This window comes from Schistocerca nitens, chromosome 8, assembly GCF_023898315.1.
Source record: "Schistocerca nitens isolate TAMUIC-IGC-003100 chromosome 8, iqSchNite1.1, whole genome shotgun sequence".
Lineage (NCBI taxonomy): Eukaryota > Metazoa > Arthropoda > Insecta > Orthoptera > Acrididae > Schistocerca > Schistocerca nitens.
Genome location: NC_064621.1, coordinates 24,475,974 through 24,494,482, shown reverse-complemented (window position 1 = coordinate 24,494,482; position 18,509 = coordinate 24,475,974). Strand labels below are relative to the sequence as shown.

Below are 18,509 nucleotides of genomic sequence, written 5' to 3'. Positions count from 1 at the left end.
TGGTGCCTACTTTAATAGCACCATTCGCACTATTCATTTGCGAGAACATTTCTTAAATACCGCACCCATTTATAATTTGTTTTATCCTTGACCGCTTTTTTCGAAAGGGCCACGGTGGGAGGGGCTTTTACAAAATTCATTTGCCTCCTGTGAGGATCGAACTCACGACCTCTGGTTTACTAGACCAGCGCTCTGCCACTGAGCTAAGGAGGCGCCTCCTAGCGCGCTTTTCGGGTACTTTGTTCTTATGGACTAGTGAATCGGAGATCTTCAGCTGGAAACGCACCGCATTAGCGACCATTATTTGCATTTAGTTAGCACAGCTGCTGCTTTCCTACACATCTCACACGATATCGATGTACACCTAAAATTCCAAAACAACACATTTATTTCATTTCAGAGTTACTTTCAGCTTCAAATACCATTCCTCTGATATTCATACGAAGCTAGGCATCGTCGTAACCCGTTACGTTCGTTACGCAAGGCTCACGAGAGGGGCGCAGGTTGCATCCGCGTAGACACAAAATTTTGCGCCGCCCAGCGTGGGGCTCGAACCCACGACCCTGAGATTAAGAGTCTCATGCTCTACCGACTGAGCTAGCCGGGCTCCACACAATGCTTTACGAGCCATACAATACTGATGGGACCTGCGACCATCTATGGAAGATCCTTTTGACTACAGCTTATCTCCTGCTGCCACAAATGAGCTACAATCCCATTCAATGAAAAATTGTCTCCGAAAGGCATCAAATCTGCTTCAAATGATACGTGGCTATCAGCACCATTATTCAACACACATGCTCGACTGTGCGCAGACGCCTGTGGCGTAGCTCTTGGGCCCTGAATCAGACGCAGTAGTTCCAACAAAAACTCTCCTGAACGGCTCTGTGCCGAAAATTTCGCTACAGATCACCCTTGTCTTGCTTGAGCTTCAGGTAGACGCCGGTTTGCAGCCAGGAAGCGGACAGCAGCAACTTTCAACTAGTTTTGTAGTACTCAAACAACACAGTAAAACAGCATGCATCTTTTGCAGAACTGGAAAAACTCGACCGTGACAGGATTCGAACCTGCAATCTTCGGATCCGAAGTCCGACGCCTTATCCATTAGGCCACACGGTCACTGGCGCAATACGCTTCCCCAAACACACCTCATTACCGCCATTTGTGCACTTCCCGGAATGAATTTACCATCTTTGACGCAATTCTCCAATTTCAGTACTAAAAATGCGACGCTACTTCTTGCTGTGTCCCATCGCAAGTTACATTCAAGCCCTTATGACGCTCATCAAACAAGAGCGTGCAAATCAGCTTCAATCGCTTAGTGCCATCTCAGTCGGTTGCAGAAGGTACCTCACCCTATGAGATACAATGGCGAGTTGCCGCTATTACCAAAGCGGCGGCGGCGCCGACGACGACGACAGCCGCGAGGGTCTCTATCAGGGGTAGAAAATACATCACAAGAACTAAGTATTTCACGTCGGCATTCTCCGGAGACTCCCAAAAGCAGCAGTTTCTGGTGCCTACTTTAATAGCACCATTCGCACTATTCATTTGCGAGAACATTTCTTAAATACCGCACCCATTTATAATTTGTTTTATCCTTGACCGCTTTTTTCGAAAGGGCCACGGTGGGAGGGGCTTTTACAAAATTCATTTGCCTCCTGTGAGGATCGAACTCACGACCTCTGGTTTACTAGACCAGCGCTCTGCCACTGAGCTAAGGAGGCGCCTCCTAGCGCGCTTTTCGGGTACTTTGTTCTTATGGACTAGTGAATCGGAGATCTTCAGCTGGAAACGCACCGCATTAGCGACCATTATTTGCATTTAGTTAGCACAGCTGCTGCTTTCCTACACATCTCACACGATATCGATGTACACCTAAAATTCCAAAACAACACATTTATTTCATTTCAGAGTTACTTTCAGCTTCAAATACCATTCCTCTGATATTCATACGAAGCTAGGCATCGTCGTAACCCGTTACGTTCGTTACGCAAGGCTCACGAGAGGGGCGCAGGTTGCATCCGCGTAGACACAAAATTTTGCGCCGCCCAGCGTGGGGCTCGAACCCACGACCCTGAGATTAAGAGTCTCATGCTCTACCGACTGAGCTAGCCGGGCTCCACACAATGCTTTACGAGCCATACAATACTGATGGGACCTGCGACCATCTATGGAAGATCCTTTTGACTACAGCTTATGTCCTGCTGCCACAAATGAGCTACAATCCCATTCAATGAAAAATTGTCTCCGAAAGGCATCAAATCTGCTTCAAATGATACGTGGCTATCAGCACCATTATTCAACACACATGCTCGACTGTGCGCAGACGCCTGTGGCGTAGCTCTTGGGCCCTGAATCAGACGCAGTAGTTCCAACAAAAACTCTCCTGAACGGCTCTGTGCCGAAAATTTCGCTACACATCACCCTTGTCTTGCTTGAGCTTCAGGTAGACGCCGGTTTGCAGCCAGGAAGCGGACAGCAGCAACTTTCAACTAGTTTTGTAGTACTCAAACAACACAGTAAAACAGCATGCATCTTTTGCAGAACTGGAAAAACTCGACCGTGACAGGATTCGAACCTGCAATCTTCGGATCCGAAGTCCGACGCCTTATCCATTAGGCCACACGGTCACTGGCGCAATACGCTTCCCCAAACACACCTCATTACCGCCATTTGTGCACTTCCCGGAATGAATTTACCATCTTTGACGCAATTCTCCAATTTCAGTACTAAAAATGCGACGCTACTTCTTGCTGTGTCCCATCGCAAGTTACATTCAAGCCCTTATGACGCTCATCAAACAAGAGCGTGCAAATCAGCTTCAATCGCTTAGTGCCATCTCAGTCGGTTGCAGAAGGTACCTCACCCTATGAGATACAATGGCGAGTTGCCGCTATTACCAAAGCGGCGGCGGCGCCGACGACGACGACAGCCGCGAGGGTCTGTATCAGGGGTAGAAAATACATCACAAGAACTAAGTATTTCACGTCGACATTCTCCGGAGACTCCCAAAAGCAGCAGTTTCTGGTGCCTACTTTAATAGCACCATTCGCACTATTCATTTGCGAGAACATTTCTTAAATACCGCACCCATTTATAATTTGTTTTATCCTTGACCGCTTTTTTCGAAAGGGCCACGGTGGGAGGGGCTTTTACAAAATTCATTTGCCTCCTGTGAGGATCGAACTCACGACCTCTGGTTTACTAGACCAGCGCTCTGCCACTGAGCTAAGGAGGCGCCTCCTAGCGCGCTTTTCGGGTACTTTGTTCTTATGGACTAGTGAATCGGAGATCTTCAGCTGGAAACGCACCGCATTAGCGACCATTATTTGCATTTAGTTAGCACAGCTGCTGCTTTCCTACACATCTCACACGATATCGATGTACACCTAAAATTCCAAAACAACACATTTATTTCATTTCAGAGTTACTTTCAGCTTCAAATACCATTCCTCTGATATTCATACGAAGCTAGGCATCGTCGTAACCCGTTACGTTCGTTACGCAAGGCTCACGAGAGGGGCGCAGGTTGCATCCGCGTAGACACAAAATTTTGCGCCGCCCAGCGTGGGGCTCGAACCCACGACCCTGAGATTAAGAGTCTCATGCTCTACCGACTGAGCTAGCCGGGCTCCACACAATGCTTTACGAGCCATACAATACTGATGGGACCTGCGACCATCTATGGAAGATCCTTTTGACTACAGCTTATGTCCTGCTGCCACAAATGAGCTACAATCCCATTCAATGAAAAATTGTCTCCGAAAGGCATCAAATCTGCTTCAAATGATACGTGGCTATCAGCACCATTATTCAACACACATGCTCGACTGTGCGCAGACGCCTGTGGCGTAGCTCTTGGGCCCTGAATCAGACGCAGTAGTTCCAACAAAAACTCTCCTGAACGGCTCTGTGCCGAAAATTTCGCTACACATCACCCTTGTCTTGCTTGAGCTTCAGGTAGACGCCGGTTTGCAGCCAGGAAGCGGACAGCAGCAACTTTCAACTAGTTTTGTAGTACTCAAACAACACAGTAAAACAGCATGCATCTTTTGCAGAACTGGAAAAACTCGACCGTGACAGGATTCGAACCTGCAATCTTCGGATCCGAAGTCCGACGCCTTATCCATTAGGCCACACGGTCACTGGCGCAATACGCTTCCCCAAACACACCTCATTACCGCCATTTGTGCACTTCCCGGAATGAATTTACCATCTTTGACGCAATTCTCCAATTTCAGTACTAAAAATGCGACGCTACTTCTTGCTGTGTCCCATCGCAAGTTACATTCAAGCCCTTATGACGCTCATCAAACAAGAGCGTGCAAATCAGCTTCAATCGCTTAGTGCCATCTCAGTCGGTTGCAGAAGGTACCTCACCCTATGAGATACAATGGCGAGTTGCCGCTATTACCAAAGCGGCGGCGGCGCCGACGACGACGACAGCCGCGAGGGTCTGTATCAGGGGTAGAAAATACATCACAAGAACTAAGTATTTCACGTCGACATTCTCCGGAGACTCCCAAAAGCAGCAGTTTCTGGTGCCTACTTTAATAGCACCATTCGCACTATTCATTTGCGAGAACATTTCTTAAATACCGCACCCATTTATAATTTGTTTTATCCTTGACCGCTTTTTTCGAAAGGGCCACGGTGGGAGGGGCTTTTACAAAATTCATTTGCCTCCTGTGAGGATCGAACTCACGACCTCTGGTTTACTAGACCAGCGCTCTGCCACTGAGCTAAGGAGGCGCCTCCTAGCGCGCTTTTCGGGTACTTTGTTCTTATGGACTAGTGAATCGGAGATCTTCAGCTGGAAACGCACCGCATTAGCGACCATTATTTGCATTTAGTTAGCACAGCTGCTGCTTTCCTACACATCTCACACGATATCGATGTACACCTAAAATTCCAAAACAACACATTTATTTCATTTCAGAGTTACTTTCAGCTTCAAATACCATTCCTCTGATATTCATACGAAGCTAGGCATCGTCGTAACCCGTTACGTTCGTTACGCAAGGCTCACGAGAGGGGCGCAGGTTGCATCCGCGTAGACACAAAATTTTGCGCCGCCCAGCGTGGGGCTCGAACCCACGACCCTGAGATTAAGAGTCTCATGCTCTACCGACTGAGCTAGCCGGGCTCCACACAATGCTTTACGAGCCATACAATACTGATGGGACCTGCGACCATCTATGGAAGATCCTTTTGACTACAGCTTATGTCCTGCTGCCACAAATGAGCTACAATCCCATTCAATGAAAAATTGTCTCCGAAAGGCATCAAATCTGCTTCAAATGATACGTGGCTATCAGCACCATTATTCAACACACATGCTCGACTGTGCGCAGACGCCTGTGGCGTAGCTCTTGGGCCCTGAATCAGACGCAGTAGTTCCAACAAAAACTCTCCTGAACGGCTCTGTGCCGAAAATTTCGCTACACATCACCCTTGTCTTGCTTGAGCTTCAGGTAGACGCCGGTTTGCAGCCAGGAAGCGGACAGCAGCAACTTTCAACTAGTTTTGTAGTACTCAAACAACACAGTAAAACAGCATGCATCTTTTGCAGAACTGGAAAAACTCGACCGTGACAGGATTCGAACCTGCAATCTTCGGATCCGAAGTCCGACGCCTTATCCATTAGGCCACACGGTCACTGGCGCAATACGCTTCCCCAAACACACCTCATTACCGCCATTTGTGCACTTCCCGGAATGAATTTACCATCTTTGACGCAATTCTCCAATTTCAGTACTAAAAATGCGACGCTACTTCTTGCTGTGTCCCATCGCAAGTTACATTCAAGCCCTTATGACGCTCATCAAACAAGAGCGTGCAAATCAGCTTCAATCGCTTAGTGCCATCTCAGTCGGTTGCAGAAGGTACCTCACCCTATGAGATACAATGGCGAGTTGCCGCTATTACCAAAGCGGCGGCGGCGCCGACGACGACGACAGCCGCGAGGGTCTGTATCAGGGGTAGAAAATACATCACAAGAACTAAGTATTTCACGTCGGCATTCTCCGGAGACTCCCAAAAGCAGCAGTTTCTGGTGCCTACTTTAATAGCACCATTCGCACTATTCATTTGCGAGAGCATTTCTTAAATACCGCACCCATTTATAATTTGTTTTATCCTTGACCGCTTTTTTCGAAAGGGCCACGGTGGGAGGGGCTTTTACAAAATTCATTTGCCTCCTGTGAGGATCGAACTCACGACCTCTGGTTTACTAGACCAGCGCTCTGCCACTGAGCTAAGGAGGCGCTTCCTAGCGCGCTTTTCGGGTACTTTGTTCTTATGGACTAGTGAATCGGAGATCTTCAGCTGGAAACGCACCGCATTAGCGACCATTATTTGCATTTAGTTAGCACAGCTGCTGCTTTCCTACACATCTCACACGATATCGATGTACACCTAAAATTCCAAAACAACACATTTATTTCATTTCAGAGTTACTTTCAGCTTCAAATACCATTCCTCTGATATTCATACGAAGCTAGGCATCGTCGTAACCCGTTACGTTCGTTACGCAAGGCTCACGAGAGGGGCGCAGGTTGCATCCGCGTAGACACAAAATTTTGCGCCGCCCAGCGTGGGGCTCGAACCCACGACCCTGAGATTAAGAGTCTCATGCTCTACCGACTGAGCTAGCCGGGCTCCACACAATGCTTTACGAGCCATACAATACTGATGGGACCTGCGACCATCTATGGAAGATCCTTTTGACTACAGCTTATCTCCTGCTGCCACAAATGAGCTACAATCCCATTCAATGAAAAATTGTCTCCGAAAGGCATCAAATCTGCTTCAAATGATACGTGGCTATCAGCACCATTATTCAACACACATGCTCGACTGTGCGCAGACGCCTGTGGCGTAGCTCTTGGGCCCTGAATCAGACGCAGTAGTTCCAACAAAAACTCTCCTGAACGGCTCTGTGCCGAAAATTTCGCTACACATCACCCTTGTCTTGCTTGAGCTTCAGGTAGACGCCGGTTTGCAGCCAGGAAGCGGACAGCAGCAACTTTCAACTAGTTTTGTAGTACTCAAACAACACAGTAAAACAGCATGCATCTTTTGCAGAACTGGAAAAACTCGACCGTGACAGGATTCGAACCTGCAATCTTCGGATCCGAAGTCCGACGCCTTATCCATTAGGCCACACGGTCACTGGCGCAATACGCTTCCCCAAACACACCTCATTACCGCCATTTGTGCACTTCCCGGAATGAATTTACCATCTTTGACGCAATTCTCCAATTTCAGTACTAAAAATGCGACGCTACTTCTTGCTGTGTCCCATCGCAAGTTACATTCAAGCCCTTATGACGCTCATCAAACAAGAGCGTGCAAATCAGCTTCAATCGCTTAGTGCCATCTCAGTCGGTTGCAGAAGGTACCTCACCCTATGAGATACAATGGCGAGTTGCCGCTATTACCAAAGCGGCGGCGGCGCCGACGACGACGACAGCCGCGAGGGTCTGTATCAGGGGTAGAAAATACATCACAAGAACTAAGTATTTCACGTCGGCATTCTCCGGAGACTCCCAAAAGCAGCAGTTTCTGGTGCCTACTTTAATAGCACCATTCGCACTATTCATTTGCGAGAGCATTTCTTAAATACCGCACCCATTTATAATTTGTTTTATCCTTGACCGCTTTTTTCGAAAGGGCCACGGTGGGAGGGGCTTTTACAAAATTCATTTGCCTCCTGTGAGGATCGAACTCACGACCTCTGGTTTACTAGACCAGCGCTCTGCCACTGAGCTAAGGAGGCGCCTCCTAGCGCGCTTTTCGGGTACTTTGTTCTTATGGACTAGTGAATCGGAGATCTTCAGCTGGAAACGCACCGCATTAGCGACCATTATTTGCATTTAGTTAGCACAGCTGCTGCTTTCCTACACATCTCACACGATATCGATGTACACCTAAAATTCCAAAACAACACATTTATTTCATTTCAGAGTTACTTTCAGCTTCAAATACCATTCCTCTGATATTCATACGAAGCTAGGCATCGTCGTAACCCGTTACGTTCGTTACGCAAGGCTCACGAGAGGGGCGCAGGTTGCATCCGCGTAGACACAAAATTTTGCGCCGCCCAGCGTGGGGCTCGAACCCACGACCCTGAGATTAAGAGTCTCATGCTCTACCGACTGAGCTAGCCGGGCTCCACACAATGCTTTACGAGCCATACAATACTGATGGGACCTGCGACCATCTATGGAAGATCCTTTTGACTACAGCTTATCTCCTGCTGCCACAAATGAGCTACAATCCCATTCAATGAAAAATTGTCTCCGAAAGGCATCAAATCTGCTTCAAATGATACGTGGCTATCAGCACCATTATTCAACACACATGCTCGACTGTGCGCAGACGCCTGTGGCGTAGCTCTTGGGCCCTGAATCAGACGCAGTAGTTCCAACAAAAACTCTCCTGAACGGCTCTGTGCCGAAAATTTCGCTACAGATCACCCTTGTCTTGCTTGAGCTTCAGGTAGACGCCGGTTTGCAGCCAGGAAGCGGACAGCAGCAACTTTCAACTAGTTTTGTAGTACTCAAACAACACAGTAAAACAGCATGCATCTTTTGCAGAACTGGAAAAACTCGACCGTGACAGGATTCGAACCTGCAATCTTCGGATCCGAAGTCCGACGCCTTATCCATTAGGCCACACGGTCACTGGCGCAATACGCTTCCCCAAACACACCTCATTACCGCCATTTGTGCACTTCCCGGAATGAATTTACCATCTTTGACGCAATTCTCCAATTTCAGTACTAAAAATGCGACGCTACTTCTTGCTGTGTCCCATCGCAAGTTACATTCAAGCCCTTATGACGCTCATCAAACAAGAGCGTGCAAATCAGCTTCAATCGCTTAGTGCCATCTCAGTCGGTTGCAGAAGGTACCTCACCCTATGAGATACAATGGCGAGTTGCCGCTATTACCAAAGCGGCGGCGGCGCCGACGACGACGACAGCCGCGAGGGTCTGTATCAGGGGTAGAAAATACATCACAAGAACTAAGTATTTCACGTCGGCATTCTCCGGAGACTCCCAAAAGCAGCAGTTTCTGGTGCCTACTTTAATAGCACCATTCGCACTATTCATTTGCGAGAGCATTTCTTAAATACCGCACCCATTTATAATTTGTTTTATCCTTGACCGCTTTTTTCGAAAGGGCCACGGTGGGAGGGGCTTTTACAAAATTCATTTGCCTCCTGTGAGGATCGAACTCACGACCTCTGGTTTACTAGACCAGCGCTCTGCCACTGAGCTAAGGAGGCGCCTCCTAGCGCGCTTTTCGGGTACTTTGTTCTTATGGACTAGTGAATCGGAGATCTTCAGCTGGAAACGCACCGCATTAGCGACCATTATTTGCATTTAGTTAGCACAGCTGCTGCTTTCCTACACATCTCACACGATATCGATGTACACCTAAAATTCCAAAACAACACATTTATTTCATTTCAGAGTTACTTTCAGCTTCAAATACCATTCCTCTGATATTCATACGAAGCTAGGCATCGTCGTAACCCGTTACGTTCGTTACGCAAGGCTCACGAGAGGGGCGCAGGTTGCATCCGCGTAGACACAAAATTTTGCGCCGCCCAGCGTGGGGCTCGAACCCACGACCCTGAGATTAAGAGTCTCATGCTCTACCGACTGAGCTAGCCGGGCTCCACACAATGCTTTACGAGCCATACAATACTGATGGGACCTGCGACCATCTATGGAAGATCCTTTTGACTACAGCTTATGTCCTGCTGCCACAAATGAGCTACAATCCCATTCAATGAAAAATTGTCTCCGAAAGGCATCAAATCTGCTTCAAATGATACGTGGCTATCAGCACCATTATTCAACACACATGCTCGACTGTGCGCAGACGCCTGTGGCGTAGCTCTTGGGCCCTGAATCAGACGCAGTAGTTCCAACAAAAACTCTCCTGAACGGCTCTGTGCCGAAAATTTCGCTACACATCACCCTTGTCTTGCTTGAGCTTCAGGTAGACGCCGGTTTGCAGCCAGGAAGCGGACAGCAGCAACTTTCAACTAGTTTTGTAGTACTCAAACAACACAGTAAAACAGCATGCATCTTTTGCAGAACTGGAAAAACTCGACCGTGACAGGATTCGAACCTGCAATCTTCGGATCCGAAGTCCGACGCCTTATCCATTAGGCCACACGGTCACTGGCGCAATACGCTTCCCCAAACACACCTCATTACCGCCATTTGTGCACTTCCCGGAATGAATTTACCATCTTTGACGCAATTCTCCAATTTCAGTACTAAAAATGCGACGCTACTTCTTGCTGTGTCCCATCGCAAGTTACATTCAAGCCCTTATGACGCTCATCAAACAAGAGCGTGCAAATCAGCTTCAATCGCTTAGTGCCATCTCAGTCGGTTGCAGAAGGTACCTCACCCTATGAGATACAATGGCGAGTTGCCGCTATTACCAAAGCGGCGGCGGCGCCGACGACGACGACAGCCGCGAGGGTCTGTATCAGGGGTAGAAAATACATCACAAGAACTAAGTATTTCACGTCGGCATTCTCCGGAGACTCCCAAAAGCAGCAGTTTCTGGTGCCTACTTTAATAGCACCATTCGCACTATTCATTTGCGAGAGCATTTCTTAAATACCGCACCCATTTATAATTTGTTTTATCCTTGACCGCTTTTTTCGAAAGGGCCACGGTGGGAGGGGCTTTTACAAAATTCATTTGCCTCCTGTGAGGATCGAACTCACGACCTCTGGTTTACTAGACCAGCGCTCTGCCACTGAGCTAAGGAGGCGCCTCCTAGCGCGCTTTTCGGGTACTTTGTTCTTATGGACTAGTGAATCGGAGATCTTCAGCTGGAAACGCACCGCATTAGCGACCATTATTTGCATTTAGTTAGCACAGCTGCTGCTTTCCTACACATCTCACACGATATCGATGTACACCTAAAATTCCAAAACAACACATTTATTTCATTTCAGAGTTACTTTCAGCTTCAAATACCATTCCTCTGATATTCATACGAAGCTAGGCATCGTCGTAACCCGTTACGTTCGTTACGCAAGGCTCACGAGAGGGGCGCAGGTTGCATCCGCGTAGACACAAAATTTTGCGCCGCCCAGCGTGGGGCTCGAACCCACGACCCTGAGATTAAGAGTCTCATGCTCTACCGACTTAGCTAGCCGGGCTCCACACAATGCTTTACGAGCCATACAATACTGATGGGACCTGCGACCATCTATGGAAGATCCTTTTGACTACAGCTTATCTCCTGCTGCCACAAATGAGCTACAATCCCATTCAATGAAAAATTGTCTCCGAAAGGCATCAAATCTGCTTCAAATGATACGTGGCTATCAGCACCATTATTCAACACACATGCTCGACTGTGCGCAGACGCCTGTGGCGTAGCTCTTGGGCCCTGAATCAGACGCAGTAGTTCCAACAAAAACTCTCCTGAACGGCTCTGTGCCGAAAATTTCGCTACACATCACCCTTGTCTTGCTTGAGCTTCAGGTAGACGCCGGTTTGCAGCCAGGAAGCGGACAGCAGCAACTTTCAACTAGTTTTGTAGTACTCAAACAACACAGTAAAACAGCATGCATCTTTTGCAGAACTGGAAAAACTCGACCGTGACAGGATTCGAACCTGCAATCTTCGGATCCGAAGTCCGACGCCTTATCCATTTTTTTTTTTTTTTTTCACTTTTTTTTTTTTTTTTTTGCTGTTTTGTCTCATTTTTAAAAGGCGGTAGCAGGCAGGGAGAGGCAAAGCGGGCAGGGGTCATGGAATCTGAGGCCTGGCCACTGCGCCTCTCGCCGGAACTGTCACCGCGTCACCCTAACTCTTCGGCGTAACGAGGAAATGCTGGGGCTTGACTCCGCCGCCAGTAATACAAAAACAGAAATTAATCCGGAGACGAAATGTTGCATCCATTTGCAGTGTAAATGATATATGTCCATTTTCATATGTATGCAGGAGAGCCGGGGAATCCGTGCACTTTGCACCGCATGATTGCATCTCACTCCACCAAATCTGAGTAAGTAGTGGATGAGCAAAATAAATGAAAAGTCTTCTATCGTTGTTTCTCTCCATCGGATCGTCTGTGACAATCAAGAAAACTAGGAACCGCAGTTCTGTGCAAGGCAACCGCCAATGATACGAAACGCGCTACGACAAACGTGCAGTTAATTTCCGAACGTGACAATGATCCAAGTGACGCACTCGTAAATTAGTCTGCCTCGCTGTAACTTCTTGGGTCTTCATTGGAGGCGTCCGAAGGCAGGGTGGAAATCCACCATGTCGGAAGACATGGCTTTAAACACACCATCCTATAGTGGCTGTGAAATAATCGTGTGAGTTAAAAAGTTTGCAAAATGAGCTTTATAGTTTTTAGTCTGCTGTAGTCGGTGGTGCTGTATCATTAAATACATAAGAAAGTCTTCTTTACTCGTTTCGTTCACATTAAAAAGATAGTAAACGGTGTGGCCTTTAAGCCAGTTTACTGAATTTCTTTTGGTCTGCGGGTAAGGCACTACCTCCGGAGTGAGGAAGTCAGCTGGCGTTATGGTCGCAGGGCATGTTCTAGTGATGCTGGCCAACAACTGTCGTATGACCGCCCAAACATCTCGCACTTTTTCGCAGACAAATCGGTGTTCCTCGCTATCTTGTACCTGGCAAGTATCGCATAAGGGTGAATCGGCCAGATGAATGGAATGGAGTCTGGCATTGGTAGCGATTTTACGATTCACCGTGAGATACCAAGACGCTCGCACGTGAGACGGTAAATGGCGTGAATGAAGATTATCCCAAATGACCGGCCAATTGTGAGCTGTATATTTGACTTCGATGTTATTCCTGGATGTGGACTCAATCAAAGTCTTATAAAGCTGCTTCACCACCGTTATTTCCTTCTCCGGAATTCTTGTTCGAGCATAACTATATTCCAACAGGAAGTATTTTAAATGGGAAAGGGCATGTGGAATATGATGTACATCAATCGGGGGATTGAGGTCCGCCGGGGAGATTTCGTTGAGAAGGTGAGCAGTGAGACAGTGTGGAGATGTTGTCCACAGCTTATACATACTGCTTAAATAGAGCGCCTGTGCCTTTTTATTTACATCAGTGAGGTTTAATCCGCCCTTCCGAGTAGGGAGCGTCAACGTAACATATTTAACTTTGAAGATATTGCCTCGGGTCACGAAATGGCCCAGGGCAGACAGCATTCGATGGGCAATGCTACTGGGAAGAGGCAACACTTTGGCTACATAGTTAATCTTCGAGAGGATATAGGTGTTGACCAGTTCAACTTTTTGGAGAGCATTCAGTTGCCTCATGCTATGCAGTTGTACACATGCCCTAACCTTATGAAGTAGAGCTCTATAATTAACAGCAATGGTATTCTGTATCGTCCGCCGAAACTCAATTCCTAAGCACTTGACACCGGTAATTTCTCGTAATCGGGCATGGTTGGGGAGATTTATACCCCGTCCGACATTCATAAGTCCAGATTTTTGCCAGTTCACCTTCGCCCCAGATGCCGCCTCATATCGTTGAAGTATTTGCAGTGAGGACCGCACTTCTTGCGCATTCACGACAAGAAAGCCAACATCATCTGCGTACGCACGGCACACAATCTTCTGGCTATTGATTTCCAATCCCTGCAAATGTGCAGTTAGCGTAGCGAGCAGAGGTTCTATGGCGATGGCAAAGAGAGCCATCGACATCGGACAGCCTTGCCTCACCGAACACTCGATATCAATAGCGCCACTGAGGCGACCATTAATTTGGATTCGCGACGTACTATTACGGATCATATTGTCGAGTACTTGGGTGAACTGGTGCGGAAATCCCAATTCCTGCATGACGCGGAAAAGGAACCGATGGCTCACCCTGTCGAACGCTTTTGCAAAGTCTATCATGAAGAGGGCGCATTTTAATTTGCAAGCCTCCGCTACGGCAATGATATCTCGGTAATCCGTGAGCGTGTGGTAAATAGATCTACCGCTACCGACACTCGTTTGATACGGGCCTGTGATTGTGGTCATGACAGTTTTGAGCCGTTGGCTCAGAACACGGGCGAATAGTTTATAATCACTATTTAATAATGTGAGAGGTCTCAGGTTCGTGAGGGTGTTACTGCACGGCGTCTTGGGCAGTAAGACAACAATTCCTTGGCGAAATTCCTGCGGAATAACGGTTTGAGGGTTCATTAGTTCGTGACATATTGCAAGTAGTTTCGATTTCATCTGCGGCCAGAAGGCTTGATATACTTCAGCAGGTAGTCCATCGCAGCCAGGAGATTTATTCTTCGGACTCCTTAGGATAATGTCTGTTAATTCGTCTTCTGTCACCTCCGTCAGCAGCTGAGTCGCCTCTGTGGGGCTGAGTTTCCGTGATAAATTTGTCGCAAAATCCGCAAACACGGTATCATCCGTCATTTTATTGGACATCAGGTCTCGATAGTACTCTTCAATCGCACGCATAATTTCACTTTGTGTAGTAACTATTGCACCGGCGCTGGTTCGGATTTGTGTAATGATTTTCCGACTGCCTCGTCGACTTTCACGTAACATGTGATACATGGCAGCTTCTTCTTCTTGCACCGTCTTAGGAACTCGCGCCCGAATTTGAAAACCTTCCAACTGTTTCCGTTGCAGCGTTAAAAGTTTTGCCTGAATTCGTTTGATCTTTGCAAAATTGCCGATGACGGTCGCGTCAGATGTATACAACTCCCGAAGACACTGAAAGTAGAATTCCATCGTCCGTTTTTGCCACTGAGTTTTCTGACGGGAGTAAAACATGAAAGTTTTCCTAATTTGTGGTTTGGCGCATTTTAGCCACCACTCGATCGCGGAGTTGTAGGAATTGAATTTGCGTTCACATGCCGTCCAGGTGGACAGGAAGGCTTCTCGACATGCAGGATCATGCAAATGTGCGATGTTGAACTTCCATAACCCTCGACTCCGGTATGTTTCCTGTTTTTGCATGTTGACGGTACAGATATAGGCAGCATGATCGGAAAACACAGTAGGCCATATTTCGGTGTGTAGCAGGTGTTGCGTTAAATTACGCGATATGTAAATTCTATCTAACCTACTTGCCGAATGATTGGTAACATGCGTAAAACCCACTGCCACGCCGTGCGTGGACGTCCAAGTGTCAGTGAAACGGAGGTCTTGAATGATCTGTTCTAATTCAACACACCGATTAAAGTGTGGAGTTTGATCTGTTTGACGAAGCACACAATTGAAATCGCCGCCAAAAATGACATCACTGTAATTGGTCCCGAAGAGCGGAAGGATCTCGTGGCGAAAAAATTCTGCACGGCGTTGCCTGTTACTGGACCCAGAAGGTGCGTAAATATTAATCAGTCTGATGTCATTGACAGTTACTGCTATCCCTCTTCCGGTCACCAGTTTGGCCTCACAATTTGCAATGATCCCTTCTTTTAACAGTAATGCTGTTCCAAGTTCGAAACCGTTGCCAGGGTTCACGAAAGCGTTATACCCGGCTATGTGGTCTAATCTGATATCACTCACTTCCTGAAGCATTGCAATATCTATGTCGGCTGCGTATAACAAGTCTTGTAAGTTTTTCAGATTCAAATCACTACGTATCTTATTTATATTGAGAGTCAGGATCTTGTAGGCCTGCAAGGTGGTCATAGATTGATGGAACGAAAGGAGCAGACAATAGGATGCGTCATACAGCCGTCAATTGGAGGCGCTGACCGTGTCGGTCGTTTGAGTAGCCATGGCCACGTGGACGTTGTTGCCATCAACTGCTGATACGGGGGGCAAGGAGCCGGTCGAGGGTGTGGAATCATCCTGCATCTCTGCATCAGCTGCATGCGTTTCACACTCGTCTGCCCAATTGGGAGAGGAAAGGGTGCCTACTGGCTCAGGAACTGGTGGATTCGTATCCTGTGGCTCAATGTGCGGAGGCGGCGTCTCATCTGGTCCGCTGTCGAACATCGTGGAAGTCTCCGACATGGTGTCGTCTGATCGTGTTGTGTCACGCGAGCGCGAAGGCGAGGCGGCAGCGTCTTCGGGGCCTTCTTTTAAGTTCTGGCCGATTAATTTAGCCTTTCCCCGCAAGCTCGGTGCTGTATCTTCCGCACCTTGGTGAGCCATCCTCCGTTTTTTATTTTTCTTCGGAGATCGAGGACCCCGTATTACTGTGTCAGAGTTGGGCATCGTTTCAGTGACTTGTTCAGACATGGGAGCAGGAGCCATGGACACCTCCGCCAACTCGGCACCTCGTGAGGGTTGGTCCACCGCCATATCACTGGTCCTGTTAGTGTCATGGGTTTCAGAAGCAGCTATCTCGGATGCGACTGGCGTGTCCGGAGATGTCACATTAACGATGCGACTGGGTCCGGCAGGTGTATCGCGAGTCGGTTGGATTGACGGCTCACCGCGGGCAACCGCCACATACGATGGCGCTAAAGTTGACATCGCGGGGGGGCTAACACTCTCTCCAGTTGGCAGTTGAACCACACGACGCTGTAAACATTCCGCACGAACATGTCCCGTCGAGTTACATCTGGCACATGTCCGAGGTTGGCCATCATACATTACGACGGCACGGTACCCACAAACCGTGACGTACGACGGAATATGGCGTTGCAAGTCAACTTTAAGCTGCCTGACGCCATTCAGGACCGGATACTTATGTGCCGGAGACCAACGTTCTGCAAAGTTGCTCAAAACTTTGCCATACGGCGATATCGCAACATTAATCTGTTCTGCTGGGACCTCAAATGGTAGTTCAAAAATACGAATTGTTCGAAGTCCAAGCCCGGCGTGGGAAACAGTAACGACACCAACATTGCCATCACTATGCTTAAACTTCAAACCGGAACTATAGGAGTCAACTAGTTTGTCACAAAACTCGGCATCTCTCATCTTGATATAAACGGTACTAGACAGAATCGACAAATGTATACCGATAATCTCATCGAGTCCAATTTTCATCACGTCTTCGAGGAAATCTTCGACTTCGAAGGAGGTTGGCCGGGCAAACGTGTTTTCGAACGTTAACTTCAAAGTGTCTTTTCTCATAGCATGTGCCATCACTGAATTCTCAACGTCATTCCACAAACGCAAGAATAACCGCTGCTAGCGAGCGACTTACCCTGCAGAAATAAACAAGCCAGCCACAGCGCGAGCACAGACAACCGCACGCCACGGCCGCTGCAGGCAGACTGCATTAGGCCACACGGTCACTGGCGCAATACGCTTCCCCAAACACACCTCATTACCGCCATTTGTGCACTTCCCGGAATGAATTTACCATCTTTGACGCAATTCTCCAATTTCAGTACTAAAAATGCGACGCTACTTCTTGCTGTGTCCCATCGCAAGTTACATTCAAGCCCTTATGACGCTCATCAAACAAGAGCGTGCAAATCAGCTTCAATCGCTTAGTGCCATCTCAGTCGGTTGCAGAAGGTACCTCACCCTATGAGATACAATGGCGAGTTGCCGCTATTACCAAAGCGGCGGCGGCGCCGACGACGACGACAGCCGCGAGGGTCTGTATCAGGGGTAGAAAATACATCACAAGAACTAAGTATTTCACGTCGGCATTCTCCGGAGACTCCCAAAAGCAGCAGTTTCTGGTGCCTACTTTAATAGCACCATTCGCACTATTCATTTGCGAGAGCATTTCTTAAATACCGCACCCATTTATAATTTGTTTTATCCTTGACCGCTTTTTTCGAAAGGGCCACGGTGGGAGGGGCTTTTACAAAATTCATTTGCCTCCTGTGAGGATCGAACTCACGACCTCTGGTTTACTAGACCAGCGCTCTGCCACTGAGCTAAGGAGGCGCCTCCTAGCGCGCTTTTCGGGTACTTTGTTCTTATGGACTAGTGAATCGGAGATCTTCAGCTGGAAACGCACCGCATTAGCGACCATTATTTGCATTTAGTTAGCACAGCTGCTGCTTTCCTACACATCTCACACGATATCGATGTACACCTAAAATTCCAAAACAACACATTTATTTCATTTCAGAGTTACTTTCAGCTTCAAATACCATTCCTCTGATATTCATACGAAGCTAGGCATCGTCGTAACCCGTTACGTTCGTTACGCAAGGCTCACGAGAGGGGCGCAGGTTGCATCCGCGTAGACACAAAATTTTGCGCCGCCCAGCGTGGGGCTCGAACCCACGACCCTGAGATTAAGAGTCTCATGCTCTACCGACTGAGCTAGCCGGGCTCCACGCAATGCTTTACGAGCCATACAATACTGATGGGACCTGCGACCATCTATGGAAGATCCTTTTGACTACAGCTTATGTCCTGCTGCCACAAATGAGCTACAATCCCATTCAATGAAAAATTGTCTCCGAAAGGCATCAAATCTGCTTCAAATGATACGTGGCTATCAGCACCATTATTCAACACACATGCTCGACTGTGCGCAGACGCCTGTGGCGTAGCTCTTGGGCCCTGAATCAGACGCAGTAGTTCCAACAAAA

The 18,509-nt window shown here is 47.8% G+C and overlaps 25 non-coding genes across 25 annotated transcripts; all 25 read right to left on the bottom strand.

The window, feature by feature from the left end:
• Positions 1-141: 141 nt before the first annotated feature.
• Positions 142-213, bottom strand: Trnat-agu (transfer RNA threonine (anticodon AGU)). The gene has a single exon. It is a non-coding gene; the product is annotated as a tRNA-Thr (tRNA).
• Positions 214-534: 321 nt separating this feature from the next.
• Positions 535-607, bottom strand: Trnak-cuu (transfer RNA lysine (anticodon CUU)). Its single transcript has one exon. It is a non-coding gene; the product is annotated as a tRNA-Lys (tRNA).
• Positions 608-1,046: 439 nt separating this feature from the next.
• Positions 1,047-1,119, bottom strand: Trnar-ucg (transfer RNA arginine (anticodon UCG)). The gene has a single exon. It is a non-coding gene; the product is annotated as a tRNA-Arg (tRNA).
• Positions 1,120-1,655: 536 nt separating this feature from the next.
• Positions 1,656-1,727, bottom strand: Trnat-agu (transfer RNA threonine (anticodon AGU)). Its single transcript has one exon. It is a non-coding gene; the product is annotated as a tRNA-Thr (tRNA).
• Positions 1,728-2,048: 321 nt separating this feature from the next.
• On the bottom strand, positions 2,049-2,121 carry Trnak-cuu (transfer RNA lysine (anticodon CUU)). Its single transcript has one exon. It is a non-coding gene; the product is annotated as a tRNA-Lys (tRNA).
• Positions 2,122-2,560: 439 nt separating this feature from the next.
• Trnar-ucg (transfer RNA arginine (anticodon UCG)) lies at positions 2,561-2,633 on the bottom strand. The gene has a single exon. It is a non-coding gene; the product is annotated as a tRNA-Arg (tRNA).
• Positions 2,634-3,169: 536 nt separating this feature from the next.
• On the bottom strand, positions 3,170-3,241 carry Trnat-agu (transfer RNA threonine (anticodon AGU)). The gene has a single exon. It is a non-coding gene; the product is annotated as a tRNA-Thr (tRNA).
• Positions 3,242-3,562: 321 nt separating this feature from the next.
• Trnak-cuu (transfer RNA lysine (anticodon CUU)) lies at positions 3,563-3,635 on the bottom strand. Its single transcript has one exon. It is a non-coding gene; the product is annotated as a tRNA-Lys (tRNA).
• A 439-nt stretch (positions 3,636-4,074) lies between these two features.
• Positions 4,075-4,147, bottom strand: Trnar-ucg (transfer RNA arginine (anticodon UCG)). Its single transcript has one exon. It is a non-coding gene; the product is annotated as a tRNA-Arg (tRNA).
• Positions 4,148-4,683: 536 nt separating this feature from the next.
• Trnat-agu (transfer RNA threonine (anticodon AGU)) lies at positions 4,684-4,755 on the bottom strand. The gene has a single exon. It is a non-coding gene; the product is annotated as a tRNA-Thr (tRNA).
• A 321-nt stretch (positions 4,756-5,076) lies between these two features.
• Positions 5,077-5,149, bottom strand: Trnak-cuu (transfer RNA lysine (anticodon CUU)). Its single transcript has one exon. It is a non-coding gene; the product is annotated as a tRNA-Lys (tRNA).
• A 439-nt stretch (positions 5,150-5,588) lies between these two features.
• Trnar-ucg (transfer RNA arginine (anticodon UCG)) lies at positions 5,589-5,661 on the bottom strand. The gene has a single exon. It is a non-coding gene; the product is annotated as a tRNA-Arg (tRNA).
• A 536-nt stretch (positions 5,662-6,197) lies between these two features.
• Positions 6,198-6,269, bottom strand: Trnat-agu (transfer RNA threonine (anticodon AGU)). The gene has a single exon. It is a non-coding gene; the product is annotated as a tRNA-Thr (tRNA).
• Positions 6,270-6,590: 321 nt separating this feature from the next.
• Positions 6,591-6,663, bottom strand: Trnak-cuu (transfer RNA lysine (anticodon CUU)). Its single transcript has one exon. It is a non-coding gene; the product is annotated as a tRNA-Lys (tRNA).
• A 439-nt stretch (positions 6,664-7,102) lies between these two features.
• Positions 7,103-7,175, bottom strand: Trnar-ucg (transfer RNA arginine (anticodon UCG)). Its single transcript has one exon. It is a non-coding gene; the product is annotated as a tRNA-Arg (tRNA).
• Positions 7,176-7,711: 536 nt separating this feature from the next.
• Positions 7,712-7,783, bottom strand: Trnat-agu (transfer RNA threonine (anticodon AGU)). Its single transcript has one exon. It is a non-coding gene; the product is annotated as a tRNA-Thr (tRNA).
• A 321-nt stretch (positions 7,784-8,104) lies between these two features.
• Trnak-cuu (transfer RNA lysine (anticodon CUU)) lies at positions 8,105-8,177 on the bottom strand. Its single transcript has one exon. It is a non-coding gene; the product is annotated as a tRNA-Lys (tRNA).
• Positions 8,178-8,616: 439 nt separating this feature from the next.
• On the bottom strand, positions 8,617-8,689 carry Trnar-ucg (transfer RNA arginine (anticodon UCG)). Its single transcript has one exon. It is a non-coding gene; the product is annotated as a tRNA-Arg (tRNA).
• Positions 8,690-9,225: 536 nt separating this feature from the next.
• Positions 9,226-9,297, bottom strand: Trnat-agu (transfer RNA threonine (anticodon AGU)). The gene has a single exon. It is a non-coding gene; the product is annotated as a tRNA-Thr (tRNA).
• A 321-nt stretch (positions 9,298-9,618) lies between these two features.
• Trnak-cuu (transfer RNA lysine (anticodon CUU)) lies at positions 9,619-9,691 on the bottom strand. Its single transcript has one exon. It is a non-coding gene; the product is annotated as a tRNA-Lys (tRNA).
• Positions 9,692-10,130: 439 nt separating this feature from the next.
• On the bottom strand, positions 10,131-10,203 carry Trnar-ucg (transfer RNA arginine (anticodon UCG)). The gene has a single exon. It is a non-coding gene; the product is annotated as a tRNA-Arg (tRNA).
• Positions 10,204-10,739: 536 nt separating this feature from the next.
• Trnat-agu (transfer RNA threonine (anticodon AGU)) lies at positions 10,740-10,811 on the bottom strand. The gene has a single exon. It is a non-coding gene; the product is annotated as a tRNA-Thr (tRNA).
• Positions 10,812-11,132: 321 nt separating this feature from the next.
• On the bottom strand, positions 11,133-11,205 carry Trnak-cuu (transfer RNA lysine (anticodon CUU)). The gene has a single exon. It is a non-coding gene; the product is annotated as a tRNA-Lys (tRNA).
• A 6,576-nt stretch (positions 11,206-17,781) lies between these two features.
• Positions 17,782-17,853, bottom strand: Trnat-agu (transfer RNA threonine (anticodon AGU)). The gene has a single exon. It is a non-coding gene; the product is annotated as a tRNA-Thr (tRNA).
• Positions 17,854-18,174: 321 nt separating this feature from the next.
• On the bottom strand, positions 18,175-18,247 carry Trnak-cuu (transfer RNA lysine (anticodon CUU)). The gene has a single exon. It is a non-coding gene; the product is annotated as a tRNA-Lys (tRNA).
• Positions 18,248-18,509: the final 262 nt, after the last annotated feature.